Here is a 19,314-nt window from a genome sequence, read left to right as displayed (position 1 = left end):
GAAAGAAAGAGAGAGAGTGAGAGAGAAAGATAGAGCAAGAGAAGGAGAGAGGGAGAGAGAGAGAGCGAAAGAGAGAGAGAGCGGGAGACAGCTAAAGGGAGAGAGAGGGAGAAAGAAAGAGAGAAAGAGAGAGAGGGAGAGAGAGAGAAAGAGAGAGTGAGGAAGATAGAGAAACAGAGGGGGAAAGAGAGGGAGAGAGAGATAGAGAGAAAGAGAGAGAAAGAGAAAAAGAGAGAGAGAGAGAGAGAAAGAGAGGGAGAGAGATGGAGAAAGAGAGAGAGAGAAAGAAAGAGCAAGAGAGAGAGAGAGGGAGAGAGAAATATGAAGAAAGAGAGGGAGAGAGAGGGAGTGCCGACATTGCGGAGCCAGGCCTCACTGCTCACCTGCTGCCACCGGTGTGTCTCCAACCACGTGCCGGTATATACTGCAGTCCACAAGGTTCCTTATCTGAAACAGAGTCCAGATTCATGAATGGCAGAGTTCATATAATTGCACACGCCATCATCACTTCCCCGCCCCTGCACACACAGACTGCTGCACCCCAGCCCCTCCTGCTGCCCAGCGGTTATTTCCCCCCTGCGCATACAGGCTCCTGCACCCGAGCCCCTCCCGCCTCCCAGCGGTGATTGCCTGCCCCTGCGCACCCAGGCTTCACGGCTCACCTTCTGCCACTGGTGTGTCTCCAAGAGGGCCCACCATGTGCCGGTGCAAGCTCCAAGCCCGGGGACCGTGACCACATCACGCAGCCCCGCACCGTGGGCCACCAGGTCACACACGTGATTCTGTTTCTTGATATCGCAATGGCATAAATCATAACAGTGCACGCAACAGCATCACAGGCTGCACACCCGCTCAGCTCTTTAGGTGCCACTAACTCTGTGAACCGAGAGGCACGCCACGTGGCGGTAGACCGGCGCTGCCCCCTGGCTCCGGCCTACACTGCATCCAGCAGTGCTCACACAAATCCCTAACAGTCCGGACCGCCAGGATGGTGTATCATCGCAGGCTGCACACCCGCTCAGCACTTAAGGTGCCCCTACCTCAGTGCACTAAAAGTCAACGACCCATTGCGGTAGGCCCCTGCCGGCCGCAGTGTATCCGGTGCCACCAACTCTGTGCAACTCAAGTCATGGACTCTTTATGATTGAGTCCTGTGGTGCGGATGCCATCATGTCACCTCCGGCAGTGGTGAATGTGATGTGGTAGGGCCCTAGGCCCTCATGCATAAATAATAACCACACAAATACACCCAGATAGTGGGTGGAAATGGTGTTGAGCACGTGCGGCTGGACTACGGGAACGCCCTCTACACAGGAACAACAACCAAGCTCCTGAGACGGCTGCAATGCATCCAGAACACCTCGGCACGACTGATCCTCAATGTCCCCCGACGCAGCCACATCACACCCCATCTGAGAGGCCTGCATTGGCTCCCCGTCAACCACAGAATCACCTTCAAACTCCTCATCAATGCACACAAAGCCCTACACAGCGCCGGACCAGCATACCTCAACGACCGACTCAGCTTCTACACCCCCACCCGCAGCCACCACTCTGCCAACCTCACCCTCGCCACAGTTCGACGCGTCTGGAAAACCACCGCCGGCGGCAGATCCTTCTACCTCTCCGCCAGGACCTGGAACACTCTCCCTACCAGCCTCCGACACACCCAGGACCTGCTGGCCTTCAGAAGACTTCTCAAAACATGGCTTTTCGATCAGTAGCAACACCCTCACGGGTATGTAGTGCGCTTTACAAATGAATGATTGATTGATTGCGTCCGTACCTTTTCTTTGGTAGGGTCACATGTCCTGTGATGCCTGTGCTGGATGGGTGTGGTCTAGGTGTAAACCAGCCATCAGGGAGTGGCTGTGGCATGCTGACAACTAGACCTGTGATCAGCAGATCACTACAGGGAAGACCTGGGACATGTACCGTTGTTGTCTCCCCTGTAAGCGTAAGCGGAGTGAGCTGGGCTGGCGTACGCCAGTCCAGTGTATGGGTGTGAACAATGACCCCGGGCCTCTGGGCGTGGTTCCATCCTGGGCTGGACAAGGAAGTAACTAATGAGTGTTGTAGTGTCAGCGCCACCCGGACCGCAATCAGTAATGTTGCATCCAGTGACTCAAGTACCACAGCATGACCAACAGGGACGTAAGGGTGAATCACTGACCCTACATTCATCCATAATTCCACACTTGAATGGTCATAGACATGACACATCCGTGTGAAAATGAATGTTTAATGCACATTCAGTGGTGTGTTTGTAGCAGGCGCAGTACAAGGCCATGCAAACCCCACTTTACATTGTTGGCCACAGGAGGGCCAGCCAGAGTCCTTTAGGGAATGACAAGTTCATCGGAAGAGGAAGAGTTCAGTCCGCAGTCTGATTGCTGTGTCATCGGTAACCAATCAGAATATGGCAGTCATTGTTGAGGTCCAAGGTGAGTGTCGCAGAGTTTATCAGGGGACAGTGGAAGGGGATGATTCAGAGGGCAGAACCAAGCAGAAACTGGCCATATGGCAGAGATGAATGCTACTGCGTCCTTCTTACCACTAAGGCAGAATCAACGGCATCTTTATCCTCAGCTGTTTCATGTGCCTCACATGTGGGTGGTGGTGTTCAGCACTGTGTGGCAGTGACACCTCAGGGGCAGGAGGTGGAATGTCTGCCGCACTTAGTGGCACTGACACTTCAGGGGGCGGAGATGTGGATTGAGTGGTAGCAGCAGCATTCATCCGTGCCAGTCCTTGTGGCAGCAATGCCATGAGGAGGGTCTGCAGGGCATTGAGGAAACCAACTACCTCTCGCTGGTGTGCAGCCGTGGTAGCCGCTCTTTCTGCCTGCGTCCGCTCCATGTTTTCCATGATTCTCCGCATGTGTCCCAACTTCCAGCTGACATCGCTGTAGCAACTCTGACTAGACAGTTGTTCTTGTCTCAGAGTCAGGACTTCAGCGATGTCAGCCATGGATTGTTGGAGGGCATGGAGCGGACTGTGGGTATCCGTTAGGGACTGTGAGTGGTCCCTAATTGGATTTAGAAACCCATGTATGGCATCCAGTTTGGATGCCATGTGGTTGAACCCCACTCGCACCTGTTCAGCCAACCTCTCCTGGCACCCCAATACACGGCATTGTAAGGCGATGTGTTGTTCGAGGGGGTCCTGGGAGGCAGCTGTGGTGGTGGGTGCTTCCTGCTGTGGGGTATGTGCAGGGGTTGGGGTCTCCTCGATGCAGCTGGGCTGCCCTGCTCCTGGAGGTGGGTTGAAGGCGTCGGTGTTGAAGGAGTGGAGGCCCTCTTCGCCATCAGTGAAGAGGGGTTCGGTCTATTCTGCTGGAGGTGTTGGTTTTCCCTCTGCAATGTCAAGGGAGAAGCAGTTTAACATTGTGTTTACATGTATATTGATGCTTTGTATATGTTTACATGGGAAACAACCTTTACAATGCAACTTTTAAATCGTACTACCATTACAACGCCGTTATTACATCGCAACATCCTTTACATCGCATGACATTACAACGCAGGCATTACATCGCATGTCACTACAACGCATACCATTACAACACATATCACTACAACACAGGCATTACATCGCAAGACATTACAACACATACCATTACAACGTATAGCACCTATACACTATCCAACACTTACACTACTGCTGCACTCACTGGAGTTAGAATAGTAATTTTTACCCCTACACTATCCAACACTTACCCTACTGTTGCACTCACTGGAGTTAGAATAGTAATTATTACCCCTACACTATCCAACACTTACCCTACTGTTGCACTCACTGGAGTTAGAATAGTAATTATTACCCCTACACTATCCAACAGTTGTGTCCCCTATTCTGTTGTGCACGTGTTGTGGTTTGTACCACATTGTTGTCAATGTTGATGTGCTCTGCATGTTATGTGTGTGTGCTGCATTTTGGGAGAGTCGCCCCTGCTGCTTTGATTTTGCTGCCCCTTATCCCTTTCATGCGGCGTGCCTTTGACGTCTGTGCTTATACAGTGCTGAGATGTTGCATACTTACATTGGTCTCTTGGTGAGAGTTGGAGGTCTGGGGCATGGTTTGTCTGCAGAGGTGTTGTTGACGTCAGAGGTTGTTTGTGCACGTGGATGTGTCAGAGTGTGACCTGCTCCTTTACGGATGTGGATCCACACCTCAGTGTTGTGGCGTGCATCATTTCATGAAATATTGACTACAGCAATGCTATTCGTCATGCAGTGTCACTTGAATTGTCATTGTTGCTCACAGACACGCCGCTTTGCTGGGTTTAACACATGTACATGGGTTGTTTGTGAGATTAGTGGTGTGTGGGAAGGGATGTATGTCGTTACTACACATGCTTTTACGACGCATGCCTTTACCACGCAACTTTTACAACTCAAGTCGTTACAACGACTTGCGTTGGGGGCGCTGGATAGTGAATAGTTTAATTTACTATTCCAACTCCAGTCCCCGTGGATAGTAGGGAAGGTTTTGGATAGTAAATTAAACTATTCCCTATCCTACAGCGTCCCCCAGCGAAAGTCGTTGTAACGACTTGCGTTGTAAAAGTTGCGTGGTAAAGGTAGTGCATGGTAAAAGTTGCGTTGTAAACGCTGTTCCCCGTGGGAAGGGCCCCCTCAGGGCACATAGTTGACGGGGGCCTACTTGCTGTTTCTAAGTGTGCTGCAGTGTGCCAAGGGGACCAGAGACATGCTCCAGAGTCATTGTGGATGTGCAATGTGCTATACTTAATTGTGCATGTGTGCCATTGTGCCCATCTACCCCTGTGCCCCCAGTCCCTGTTGCTGTTGTACCAGGTCAGGTTGAGCAGTGTCTGGTCCCTCTACTCCTGCCACTGTCTGCACACTTATAACTGTGGACACCATTTCCTCCATTTCATCCAGCTCCTCCTGTGGCACTGGACTCCACGTCCAGTCTGCATTGCTGCCTTCTGATTGTTGGCGGGTTTCTGCTTGGTTTTGCACTTCACATGATTCCAGCTCCACTTGACCTCTTCCATTGTCCTCTTCAGCACTCCGACTGTATTCACCACGATGGACTGCCATATTCCATTTTTTGTTGCCCATTACACAATGGAGGTGACAAACAGTAGTTGATGGTGTTCTATCACTTCCGTAATCAAGATCCTTTTTTCCTGTGTACTGAACTGTGTCTTCACTCTTCTTCTTGTCTTTGCCTTTCCCTGACCCCGAGGTCCCGGCCTAGGCCTCCGAGGGGGCTTGTGGGGATCTGGTTGTCCTCTGTACTTGCTCCGGCTATGTCCATTGTGCTTCGCAGTTGTTTTGCTTTTGTTTGTATTTTTTCCAATTTTTATAGTGACTTTTCCCACCTGACGTGTGTGAATTGCAGGCCTGGCGCAGCTTAGCGCTGATTTTGTTATCGCGGTTGGGCCCATTGCAACTTTTTTCACATTGGGGTTTAGAGTTTTATTGCCGTCCGATTACTTTATTGTGGACATTTAACGCGTTATCAGGAGACTATCGCATGTTACTGTCGTATTGTGAATAGGAAATTAACACGTAGTTATTTTCCCGCGATAGACGGCGATATGAAACATTGCGTTAACCGATTTTGGCAATGATTATCGCAAGTTCTTGAGAATATCCCCCTGAGTCTGCACAACTCAATCTCAACTTTGCCTGTTCAGAAGAGACAAGGGTTTTATTCATCTGTCCTATTTGGAGATTACAGAGCAATTGTTTGTTAACTCCCATCTTGTTGGGGAAATATTATTTATTTATTTATTTAGTTAATAGTTTCCTAAAGTGTACCAAAATCTCAAGACTGTTTTGGACCTTTACTGCAGATCAGAAATGAAATACAGTACCGAGAGTGAAAGAAAAGTAGGACCATCGTGAGATAAAGAGATTTAAGTTGGATGCATCAGAGAGTACATTCTTGCTTGAGAGAGATATAGGGAGACACATTTTTAATTGTCATCTAAAGTATAGGCCAGTGTCTTAAATTAAAAAGGATAAAACGTTTTTTAATGCAGACTATAAATTTATAGCAAATAGAATCATGGTGTTGCTGTTGGGCTGATCCATAATGAGCAGAATGTTTTTATTGCAAGACACTAAATATATTCCAAAACAAACTATTTTATTGAAGCATTTTATGTTTCTAATTTGAAGCAGATTACGGCCAAATAGTTTTTATTAGCTGCAAAGAAAGCTTTTGACTCCTGTTTTAGGAATGCCTATTCTATATAGTACAGAAATGTGGCTTCCCCGTTCTGCTTAAGAGACTTTTAAATAATCTAAATAGGAATTCTGTAGCCAGGCTGATTACCAATTCTGCTGCTTCAAAATGCAACGTGGAACTAGAGAGAGATTTTCTCTACCTCCCCTATTATTTGCTTTCTTTATAGAACCGTTGGTTCTATAAAAACAATATTATATCTCCACCGCTTCCAAATATGGCTGAAATTAAACTGTACGCTGACGATATAATGCTTTTTTAATACTGGATAAGCAGATTCAGGAGAGGGTATTTGAATTTTTCACTCGATTTGAAGCAGTGGAGGGGTATAAAATAAATACATCTAAAACAGAAGTTCTGTTGTTTAACTGTACCACTGACATTTTAGGAGCACATTCAAGAATCTTACAATAGTCAAGTGAAACGTTACTTATGGATACATTTAAAGATCTGGGGCCAGATGTACGACCATTTGATTTTGCGCCTCGCAACTTGCGACAAATTCTGAGTCGCGGATTGCGAGGCAGAAAATCAAATGCACAGCAGTGTGTTTAACACTGTTTGCGATTCCCAATGGGGTCGCAAATTGCGAGGCTCATTAATATTAATGAGCCTCTTGCAATTTGCGACCCCATTGAGAATGACAGGCACTCCCAGGGATGGTGGCCTGCTGGACTCAGCAGAATACCATGTCTGGGACTGCTTTTAAATAAAGCATTTTTGTTTTAAATGCAGCCCGTTTTCCTTAAAGGAAAACGGGCTGCATTAAAAAAAAAAGGAAACGTTTTCATTTTATTTTTTAAGGGCAGGCAGTGGGCCCTGGGACCACTATCTCTCCTGAAAATAATATTTCACATGCATTGGCAAAGGGAAAGGGCTGCCCTGGGGACCCCTTCACATTTGCGAATGCATTCCCACCTACTTGAAGTAGATGGTAATTGCAAGTGTTTTGCAACCGCAATTGCGGTCGCAAAACATTAGTACATGGGTTTGAGACTCACTATTTGGAAGGGAACGCCCCTTCCAAATAGCGAGTCTCTAAACACTTTTTTGCGAGTCTCAATTCATTGTGACTCGCAAAATTGTGTTGGAAAATGGGCATGACAATTTTAGCATGCGCAAACTGGTCACTAACCCTTTTGCGTATGCTAAAGTTGTTCGTACATCAGGCCCCTTTACAATTTAAATTATAGACCTCTACTCATGAGAATCAAATCCTTGCTTCAGAAATGGAATCCTCTTCACCTGTACCCTATTGTTCGAGTTGCATTCATCTGTATGTCTTGTGTATCTTTATTCAACTTTGCATTTGCTGCTGTTTCTTCTACTTTATAGGCAACCTTTTTTAAAAAGCTGCAATGCACACTTTCATCATTTATCTGAAGGAGTAAAATTCCTAGATTGGTACTTAGTAATTTATATATGCCAACATCAGAAAGTGGTTTAGCTCTCTCCCATATTAAGATGTATTATTAATCTTATTTTGTACACAACTCATACAGATTTAAGACTGCTTTCTGTATCCAAGTGATTTTATAATGATTCATTGATTATTATTTTAAAGGATAATAATTTGAAGACATTTTGAGCTTGATTAAATCACCTCAGAAAGTACGCTATAAAACGCTCAAATGTTTTTCCAAAAAGAAAGTAAACATTTTGACATTTTTTTAATCCCCTATATAAATGTCATGAACACAGCTCGGAGATTTCAGATTTAAAGACCAACTCTTAATGAATAAACTACAATATAAATATGGAAAATGAATGTTGTTTTTTCAAGCAGCTACTGATGGATGGAAGACATGGGTCGTCTTAAACCACTGAACCAACGTTTTTTAAAGTTAGCTTATTTGGTCATATAATTCATCACAATTCTGAAAGTGTTTAATTGACAATCCAACCTCGAGGAAGGTAGAAAATGGAGGAAAAAAACACCTTATAACCATCAAGCAAGTGGAAATCTTTCCAAAGATTTTGTGAAAATGGGGAACAAAAAAAATGTTCCTCTAATATTGGCTGTCTGAAATATAACCAATAAGATGATTTTTTTCAACGCTTTGAGTGGTTAATTTCCAAAAGATGCCGTTTTGCGCAAAATTAATCATTTATCAAACACCACTGTTTTTTTTACAAGATTAAGCCCACATGTCCACACATGTGCTTTAGGTTTACATCTTTAGAAACTGAAAACTGATCAAATACTATATTCTGTTGTTATGGACTATGCAATTTCTGGACAGAAGTGCAACAATATTGTGATAAAGATCCTAAGATAATAATACCCAGAGATCCCCATATAAACTCATTGGGCTATGCACTTATTGTTAGAGTCTCAGTCAGAGATTATAATTTAATCTTCATCTCTATACTTATCACACATTGTTGCTCGTACAAAGACAGAGAACCAAATTGATTTTGACTTCCGCTGATTGGTTAGACAAGATACAAAGGGGTATATTCTCAAGAATTCGCAAAATTTACTTAACGCAACTTTCAACATCACAGTCTATCGTGGGAAAATGACGCCATGTTAACTAAGTATTCACAACATGGTGGTACCATGTGATAGTCTCACGATAATGCGTCAAATAATCGCGTTAAAACCAACGTGACGTCGCAAAAATGCGAACGCAAAAAAACTGTGATGAGGCCAATTGCGATACAAAAATCAGCGAAAACCAGTGACAGGCCTGCAATTCACACAGGTCAGGTGGGAAAAATCACCATAAAAGTAGAAAAAATACAAATGCCAAATAACAGTGAAGCACAATGGATGTTGCCGGAGCAAGTACGGAGGACAACCAGAACCCCACAAGCCCCCCGGAGGACCAGCCAGGGACCTCTGGGTCAGTGAAGGCCAAGGAGAGGAAGAGTAGGAAGAAGTGGTTCAGTCTGCAGGAAAACAGGATCCTGATAACGGAGGTGGTAGAACAGCATCACAACTATTCGTGACCTCCACTGTGTCATTGGCAACCAAAAATGGACTATGGCAGTCCATCATAGACAAGGTTAATGCAATGGGAGTGCTAAAGAGGGCAATGTAAGAGGTCAAGAGGCGCTGCAATGATATCAAGCGCAAAACCAAGCTGAAACTCACCAACAACTGGAAGGCAGCAATGCAGATTGGAGGTGGCAATTCTGCGCCACAGGAGGAGCTAGACGATATGGAGGAAATGGTGTCCATAGTCATCAGTGGGGAGACGGTGGCAGGAGTTGGGAGACCGGACACTGCTCAACATGACCGGACACAACAGCACCAGGGAGTGTAACGGCCAGGGACTGGTGGGACGGGGGGAGAAGGGCACAATGGCACACATGTACAATTGAGATGAGCACATCTGCAGACAAACCATGCCCCAGCCCCCAACTCCCACCAAGAGACCTATGTACAGAACTCAAAGGCACATTGCATGAAATAGAGACGGTGCAGCAAAATCACAGCTGCAGGGGTAACCCCCCCCGAAATGCAGCACACACACACACACACAACACACAGAGCACATCAACACTGATAACAATGTGGTACAAACCGCGTCACGCCCACAACAGAACACAGGACACAACTGGTGCCGCTTGTGTGTAGACACTGGCCAATCACATCTGGCATCGCAGGGAAATGTGAGTGGATAATGTACAAGTACAAATACACAACCATTATGTTGGCGAAATGTCCACTGACCCCCATCAAATAGGCAGCTCCTCCCAAACAGCCACTATGTACACAGTCAAGCAGTCTGTAATAAAACATGTACAATGCGACAACATACATGTGAACACAATGTTAAACTGCATCTCGCCTTCACATTGCAGAGGGAGAATCAACACCTCCTGCAGTGCAGCCCGACCCTCTCTTCTTGAAGATGAAAAGGACCGCCACAGCTTCAACTCTGACGCCCTCCAACAGCTCTTGGAGAGCCTCCGCAGCCCAGCTCCAGGTGCAGGGCAGCCCAGCTGCTATGAGGAGACCCCACCCCCTGCACAGACCACACAGCAGGCAGCACCCACCACCACAGCTGCCTCCCAGGACCCTCACGAAGAATGCATGGCCTTCCAATGCTGTGTGTTGGGGTGCCAGGAGCAGCTGACTGAACAGGTGTGGGTGGGGTTCGATCGCATGACAGCCAAACTAGATGCCATTTGTGGGTATCTAAGTCCCATCAGGGACCATTCACAGACCCTAATGGACACCCACAGTCTGCTCGATGCTCTCCAATGGACCATGGTTGACATCCCTGGAGCCCTAACTCAGAGAATAGAACATCTGGCCAGTCAAAGTGGCTCTAGCGATGTCATACGAGAGTTGGGAAACAAACGGAGGTTAATGGAGACCGAGGAACGGACGCAGGCGGAAAGAGCAGCTGCTACGGCTGCACACCAGCCAGTGGTAGCTGGGTTCTACATTGACCTCAAGACCATCCTCATGGCATTGCTGCCACAAAGCCTGGTGCTGATGCATGCTGCTGCTACCACTATATACACATCTCCGCCCCTGAAGTATCAGTGCCACACAGTGCTGGAGAAAGGCCAGCACCACCCACACATGATGAACATGAAACAGTAGAGGACGAAGATGCAGATGATTCTACCTTAATGGTAAGAAGGACGCAGTAGCATTCATCTTCACCCAATGGCCTGTTTCAGCTTGGTACTACCCTCTGCATCATCACCTTCCACTGTACCCCGGTGCACTCTGCAACACTCACCTTGGACCTCGTCATGGACTGCCATATTCTGTTTGGTCACCAATGACAGCTATCAACCTGCGACTGTACTCTTCCTCTTCCTTTGGACTTGCCATTCCCTGAGTACTCTGACTGACTCTCCACGGGCCAACATTGTAATGTGGGGTTTGCATGGCCCTGTTCTGCTCCTGAATGTGCATTAAACATTCCTAATCGCATGGATGTGTTATGTCTATGGACTTTCAAGTGTGGAAGTTCGGATGAATGTAGGCTCAGTGAAATCCTCTTATGTCCATGTGGCTCATATTGTTGGACTTGGGTCACAGGATGACACATTACCAATTGCGGTCCAGGTGGCGCCGACACTACAACAGAGTTACTTCCTTGTCCAGCCCAGTACAGAACCATGCCCAGAGCCCAGGGGTCATTGTTCACTCCCCTTCGCTGAACTGGCAAACGCCAGGCCAGAACACTCCACTTACGCTTACGGGGGACGATGACAACGCTACATGTCCCAGGTCTTCCCTGTAGTGATCTGCTGATCACAGGTCTCGTTGTCAGCATGCCACAACCACTCCCTCACGGCTGGTTTACACCCACACCACATCCATCCAGCAAAGGCGTCACAGGACATGTGACCCTGCCAATAAAAAGGCCCAGGTGTACGTACTCGATGCCATTTCCACTCTCAATCTGAGTGTACCCGTGTGCTCATTATTTATGCATGAGGGCCTAGGGCCCTGCAACTTAACATCCCCCTGGCCCGGAGGTGACATGCTGTCGTCAGCACCATGATACTCAATCATGCAGGGTCAATTATTTGCGGGGCACAGATTTGGTGGCACCGGATACACTGAGGCCAGCACAGGCACACGGCCAAGGGATGGTGACTTTTGGTCCACTGAGGTAGGGGCACCTTAAGTGCTGAGCGGATGTGCAGCCTGCGATGATGCCCTGTCCTGGTGGTCCGGACCGCTAAAGATTTGTGTGCCCTGCTGGACCGCAGTGTAGGCCAGAGCCAGCGTGCAGCACAGGCCTACTGCCACGTGGCATCGCCTCCCGGATCACAGAGTTAGTAGCACCTAAAGGGCTGAGCGGGTGTGCAGCCTGCGACGATGCCCTGTGCACTGATATGTTCTCGGCAATTGCAATATTAGGACCCAGAATCAAATGTGAGACCTGATGGCATGCAGAGCGGGCCTGCATGATGTGGAGGGTGCCATTTCCGTGGGCCCCAGCATGTGGTGTGCCCTCATTGCGACACACCGGTGGCAGCAGGTGAGCATTGAGGCCTGGGTGCACAGGGGAGGGCATGCACCGATGGGTGGGGGAGGGGATGGGGTACAGATGGCTGGGTGCGCAGGGGTGGGCATGCAGTGCTGGGCAGCGGAAGGGGCTGGGGTACAGCTGGCTGGGTGCGCAGGGGCAGGCATGCACCGCTGGGTGGCGGGAGGGGCTGGGGTACAGCTGGCTGGGTGCGCAGAAGCGGACAAGTGATGTTGTCATGTCCTATTGTATGTACTTTGCCATTGTTGTATCTGGGCTCTGTTTCAGATGAGGGATCTGTTTCAGATGAGGAACCTGGTGAACTGCACTACATACCGGCACATGGTTGGAGACACACCAGTGCAGTAGGTGAGCAGTGAGGCATGGGTGCTCAGTGTCGGCACTCTCTTTCCCTGTCCATCTTTTCTTTTCTCTGTGTGTCTCTCTCTCTCTCTCTTTCCGTCTTCCTCTCTTGCTCCCTCTCTTTCTGTCTTCCTCTCTCTCTCCCTCTCTTTCCATCTTCCTCTCTCTCTCCCCCTCTTTTTCTATCCCTGTATCTCTCTCTCTCCTTCACTCTCTCTCTGTCCTTTGATGGCCACATGACACACCTTCTCATCTGGATTTTTGTCTTGCAGGCTGTGTCCCACAGATTGTCCAGAGGAGAGCCACTATGAGTCATCATTGATGCTCATTTGAGTTATTTTGAATAAATTTTTTCTGGTACTTCGGAGGTGAATGTGTGATGCTCCTTTTGTGACGACACATGCATGTTACATGTGATTGTGCGACATCCCGCATGGACTATGGCAATGTGCTGCTCTTAGGTACTACGGAAAAAAACCTAAGACGAATGCAAGTCCTCCAGAACACTGCTGCTCGGTTAGTGTTGAGACTCCCCAAAAGAGCAGCATCCAGGCCTGCGCTGGAGGCATTACACTGGTTTCCAGTCAGAAAGAGAGTGCTCTATAAAGCACTCCTAATCTGCCACAGGATTGTTTGGCATAAAGCACCGTCCTATCTCTCTGACTTGGTTCAGATCTATGAACCTACTAGAGCACTACGCTCAGCCGGAGCAGGGCTACTTAAAATTCCCCATGTCAAAAAAGCAAAAATGGGTGGACGCTCCTTCAGACGGCTGGCAGCCAGCAACTGGAATAAACTCCCGGTCAGCTTAAGGCTAGAAGGATCTGAAATGCAGTTCAGTAAACTCCTGAAGACCTACCTGTATAAAAACTAATCCTTCTGGCCAGCCCCTATCCGCTTCTTTCTCTCTCCATAGCGCGGGGACACGCCGTGAAGGCGTCACCAGGCGCTTTATAAATTCCTTTTATTTATTTATATATATATAATTCAGATCCTTTTGTACATGATTTCGTGGAGGTGATGTGACATGTCTTTGCCCTGAGGGAGGGGTGGCACGGGGGGGGGGTCCTGTGGGTGGTGGCTGTGTGTGTTGTGGGCCTGTTGGGGCTCCGAGCAGCATGATCAGTGGCTCCATGGCATCTGTTGCCTTTCAGGTGTAGCTGTGGGCTGGGCTCCCTTTTGTGGTGCAGGCTGTCGTCCGCCTTTGCACCAGGTCAGAGCAGGTGTTAATTTCCTGCTGCTAACGTGCCTTATCACATTTTTTTTAATGTTATTAACTATCTGGCTGGTCGTTGAGAATGTTGTCGTGGCTTTTGGCACGGGAACAACTACTCTGCATCTCATTAGTGTTAGTTGCCGGTGTCATCTGTGGCAATGGTTTTTGCGACTGCTAACGCAGGTAAACTGGTGATATGGGTTGATAACAACAGCTTGTAAATGAGGCGATAAATTTATCGCCACTTTGGCTGCGATGAAGTGCCGTTAACTTGCCGTTAAGTCCTTGAGAATATGCCCCAAAGTGTTAAACAGCATGAACAATTGAATGCGATTGGCTCCAGTTTAGGTAAAAAAATTCACCAAAGTTTGGGGAAACTTTTATAAATATTAAACAAAGTATGTTCTGGACAATACATATAGTATTGTATGCAGCCTATATGGATGTTTATATATTTGTATTTAATATGGCTTATTGATTGCATAGGAATGTTTCATGTATGTATTAGTGACATTTTTATTTTAAAATGTATACTTGATCGACGTCAGTCTGAACAACATGGTTTCATAGAGAGAACAGGATTTAAAGTGGAATCTGAAGGAATGAGTAAAGGTAGGGGGAAATGAAATGGATACAACACTAGCTTATTTTCTAACTTATAGTTTAATTTTATATGTTAGCAACCACTTAAAAATTGCTATTCGAAAAATAAAGAAAGTGTGCTCAAATTATCCCAGAATTGATCCATTTAAGCATCACATATTTGCATCTATCTACTTCATAATTATTCATATTATTGACTAATAGTTACTTGTACTCTGCAGCCTCTGCTGTACATAAGTGTGAATAAAGTGCTTTTCTCTATCGACATAAGAAAATGGATTACTGAGGAACATATGGTCTAAAGACTCCAAAAGACTCCATTTCTAAACCACAGAACTTGTGTAGCTGGGTAGTGATGTACTCTGCTCAGGTGTCAGTTATTTGAAGCACAGTGTTGGACTTGGCCCTATTTGCAGGGTCATCCCCAACCTTTTTGCCTTAACCTTTCTGTTTTCTAAACCCGTTTTTTTCGGCTTTTGTAACACTGCCTACTTTACCACTGCCAACCAGTGCTAAAGTGCTTGTGCTCCCTCCATAAAACATGGTAACTTCGGCTTCCACCTAATTGACGCATTTAATTTACTTTTAAGTCCCAGGTAAATTGGTACTACATGGACCCCAAGCCAGTAAATTAAATGGTACTAGGGTTCCTACAGCACTCAATGGGCCACCCACTGATGTAGCCCTTAGCACATCTCAGGCCGGCCATTGCAGTTTAAACTGCCATTTCGACATGGCAAAATAAACCATTTGCCAGGTCTAAAACTTCCTTTCAATACATATACAGCACCCCTATGGTAGGCCCTACACCCAGGGACAGGGTGCAGTGTATTAAAAAATGTGGACATGTACTTCAGACTTATACATGTCCTGTCACTACTGCAATGCCTGCCTCTATCACAGGATAACACTGCTTTTTGTGAGTCCTGTCCCCCAAGTGGTGCCACCCCAGTCCTGGACCCTTGGGAGAGGGCCTGAAGGTGCTCTACCAGCCCAAACTGAGGTCCCAGCAGAACCGATACAGCGCGATGCATCGTGTTGCAGCCCTGCATTGGAACCCGGCGCAGGACCTTGCAGCTTCTCAGAACCCCCACTGCACAATGGATGCATCCTCACACAGGATCTCACATCACAGCCCAACAGCTGCTCAGGACTACTGCTGTGTGACTCATCCTTGATGCAGGACCTCGCATCCACTGCGGCACGACGCATTCCTGACCCAGGACCTCGCAGCACTCTGAAACCAGGATTTAAAGGTACTTTGTTCTGCAGTCCTAACTTGGTCCTTGCATCCGTGCTCTGCTCCACAGCAGTCATCCTAAACTTGTGACTTTGTCGTGGTCAGACACGACCAAATAACCACAGTTGTCACTTTGTGCTTTTACTCACTATTTTTACCCAAGCCTTTAAAATTGCATATCCCCAGTTCTACTGATTTGATTTTTGTTGTCTTGGTGTCAAATAATATATTCCCTTTCTAACTTAGTGTGTTTTTTTCTTGTGTCATATTTTCACTTCATTACTGTTTGTGTATTGCATAAATACTTTACACCCTGCCTTTAAGCTAAGCCTGACTGCTTTTGTGCCATTACTGCTTTTGTGCCAAGCTGTCAGAGGGTTGAGCACAGATTAATTTGGTGTTTGCTTGTGTTTCACACTGATAAGAATTGAGTTTGCTGTGCGAGCAGGGTTTCACACCCCCTCAACCAGGAACGCACTTTCCTACACACATGTTTCTTATTCTCAAGTACTGTTTAAATGAAATAGAACACTTTAGTGTATCATAATGTACACTACTTGCACCACAAGTATGATTCTTGTGGTACACTCTAAAAGATTTAACTCCATAAATGCTGGCTACATCAACCTTTCATAATATTCTAAATGGAATTTTCTTTAGCTGTAATCTGTATGTTTCTGATTGCATTCTGGGATCACCAGTGAAGGCTGTCATGCTTTGCTCCCTATAGTCATGTCAAAAAGAAAGTAGTGAATTTAGCATACTTCCCTGATTTTGGAGTTGCTAAATCCATCCTTTTCAATCCGCTGAGAACTGTGGTGAATATTTGTGTTGTTTTGCTCTGTGCATTCATACAAAGTTCCCTTGACAATTTAGCATCAAATAGGATCGCTTAGTACTTATACCTATCAACTCTCTGAAGTGCTATTTAGGCTTAATGGCTAGTATCCAGTATCATTGATTTTACTGACTGTATTAACCTGGGTCTTTGTGTTGTTACTAGTAGAAGTAGCAATGGTGTTGATGGAACTTGAATACACAATCTGAGTTTGGTCTATGATTAAGACTTCAACAGGGAAATCAAGGGAAAGTGTTTGAATCCACCTAGGTTCTTCACCGATTGCCAATACTGGGTACAGGTCACTTAAGAAGCTATTGAACAGGGTTGGTGTAAGATTGCACCCCTGATATTCTCCTGCTTTTATTAGTATATTTTCTTATTTATGTTGCATTTTTATCAAGCGAAAATGGGTGATCTATTTACAAAGAATCAAATTAAACAGGTATACAACTCTTAGACCTGGCTTTTTCAGGGGGTTTATCCCCAGAATTTTTGCTTTTTGGCCTCCTGTTTTGGACCTTGTTTTTGTTGATTTTATGACTCTTGGCACTTTACCACTGCTGATCAGTGCTGAAGAGCATATGCTCTCCTGTAAATTGTGTTTATAGATTGGTGATTCCATGATTGGCATATCTGATTTACTGGTAAGTCCCTAGTACAGTGCACTGCATGTGTAGAGGGCCTGTAAATCAAATGCTGCTAGTGGGCCTGCAGCACTGATTGTGCCACCCACATGAGCAGCCTGTATATGTAACTCAGACCTGCCATTGCAGTGTCTGTGCACAGTTTGGTACTGCCATGTCGACCTGGCAAGTGCACCCACTTGCCAGGCCCTAACCTTCCCTTTTCTTACATGTGAGTCACCCCTGAGGTAGGCCAAAGGTACCCTTGTGGGCAGGGTGCAGTGTATGTGAAAGGTAGGACATGTCCTGATGTGTGTGCTATGTCCTGATAGTGAAATACTGCCAATTTTGTTTTTTCACTATTGAAAGGCTATCTGTCCAATAGGATAGAATGGGAGTTAATTTATAACATCTTATAAATATAATTTCCCATTTGGACAAGATGGGAAGATAAAGTTTAGTATGCCTGAACTCAGAATATAAAAATGCATCTTTTAGTAAAGATGATTTTTATTAGAAAGTGGGTATTTTCTTGCTTTGCCATCCTGTGTGCCTCTGCTGGTTTGTGGATTGACTGTATGGCTTTGGAGTGAGAGGGGCTGGGGATGTGCATTCTCCCAGACAGCCACCAGGGGTGCGGGGGATGTTGATGTGTTTCCTGCCTTTCCAAAGTGAGTCAGGGCTAGGCTGAATAGACCTTGGCTACATTCAGAGTAGGGGGAGAAGATTTCTTTCACACATGAATGGGCCTGGCCTGCCTTGGACAATGCTGTGTCCACCTCCTGTCGGGCAGCTGCACCAGAGAAGACAGAACTGGTTTTTGCTGGGCAAAGAGCTTCTCTGACACCAGAGAACCAAGGAATTTGTGTTATAAAAAGTGGGGCCCAGACCCCAGAACTTTAGATTACTTCTGGGACTCAAGAGGAACCTTTGCCAAGGATAAGAGCTGGAGAAACTGAGGAGAAGTACTGCCCCTTTGCTGTGTGCTGTCTGGGGATGGCCTGCAGTGGCTCATTCTGCCAAGGAAAGGACAAGGACTTTGCTGTGTCCCCTGCTTGAGGAAGATCTCCAAGGGCTTGAAGTAGAGCTTGCCTCCTGTTCTGAAGCCTCAGGAACACAAAGGCTTCACCCCCAGTTCCCCTGAACGTCCTTGCTTGGAGTTCTGACCTACCAAGAGGTGTCTGCTGCTGTTCTGGGTCTCTGGAGATTGTTCCTGCTGTTGGGAGCTGGAAAAGTAACGCAACTACAAGAAACGCAACGCATCCGCACCTGTTTCCAACGCATTACCGAAGAAACCAAAAAAGCGCCTGCCTGCGGTGGGAGAAATCGGCGCACGCCGCATTGAGTGCACCGATATACGAAGTCGCTGATCTCCACACTGATTCCGACGCAGGCCCTGCTATGCGGCTGCAAGAACCAACGCATTATGGGACGACGGCTGGAGAAACCAATGCAGCGCCTTTGCCGCCGCCACATCGAGAACAGATGCATCCCCGATCCTCATGCATCACATATGGGCGCCAAGTCTACATTAACGCTGGGGCCACAGTCAGAAACAGACTCATCACATCCCTGCACAGTCGAAATTGACACATCATCTCCCCTTCAGTAAGGAACCGACGCATCACCTTCCCTGCGCGTAATGAACCAACGCATCACCTTCCCTGCGGCTTTTTTTGTTTATGATTTTGATGCATCTAAGGTACTTTGGGCAGATTTACAATCCCTTTGCAAAATTTTTGCACCGCCGTTACAATGTGCCATGTTGTGGCCCATTTACAACGATACGCATTTAGGGAGATGTGTCACCTTGTAAATTTCTGCGCCACATCATACCTGTAACAGGTATAATGTATGCAAGGGGGGCATTCCCATGGAGGAAAGTTTCCAAGAAGTGACGCAGTGAAATCTACAAGATTTCACTGCACCTCTTCTAGGACGCCACTGCGTCAAAACCCTACGCCTGCTTGGAGAATACTGGAGTTGCGTTGTGCTTGCGACACAACTCCAGCAATGCGTGACTTTTGCCCCTACATATGTGTCTGAATTTGTGACGCATCTGTCAACCTTTGCGCCATGGTGCGCGGATTGAAAATATGGTGCATCCATGGTGGCACAAGGGTTTCGCCTGGTGGCACAGGGAAACTGACGCATCTGTACAGATGCGTCAGTTTCTTGTAAATCTGCCCCACAGTGTTAAAAGTGTCCCATCTATAGTTTGCTATGGACAGAACTGTTTCCACCTTTTAAAAGTC

Source organism: Lissotriton helveticus, chromosome 4_1, assembly GCF_964261635.1.
Source record: "Lissotriton helveticus chromosome 4_1, aLisHel1.1, whole genome shotgun sequence".
In the NCBI taxonomy this organism is placed as follows: Eukaryota; Metazoa; Chordata; class Amphibia; order Caudata; family Salamandridae; genus Lissotriton; species Lissotriton helveticus.
The sequence above is the reverse complement of the archived record's forward strand: the minus strand, read 5'-3'. Positions refer to the sequence as shown.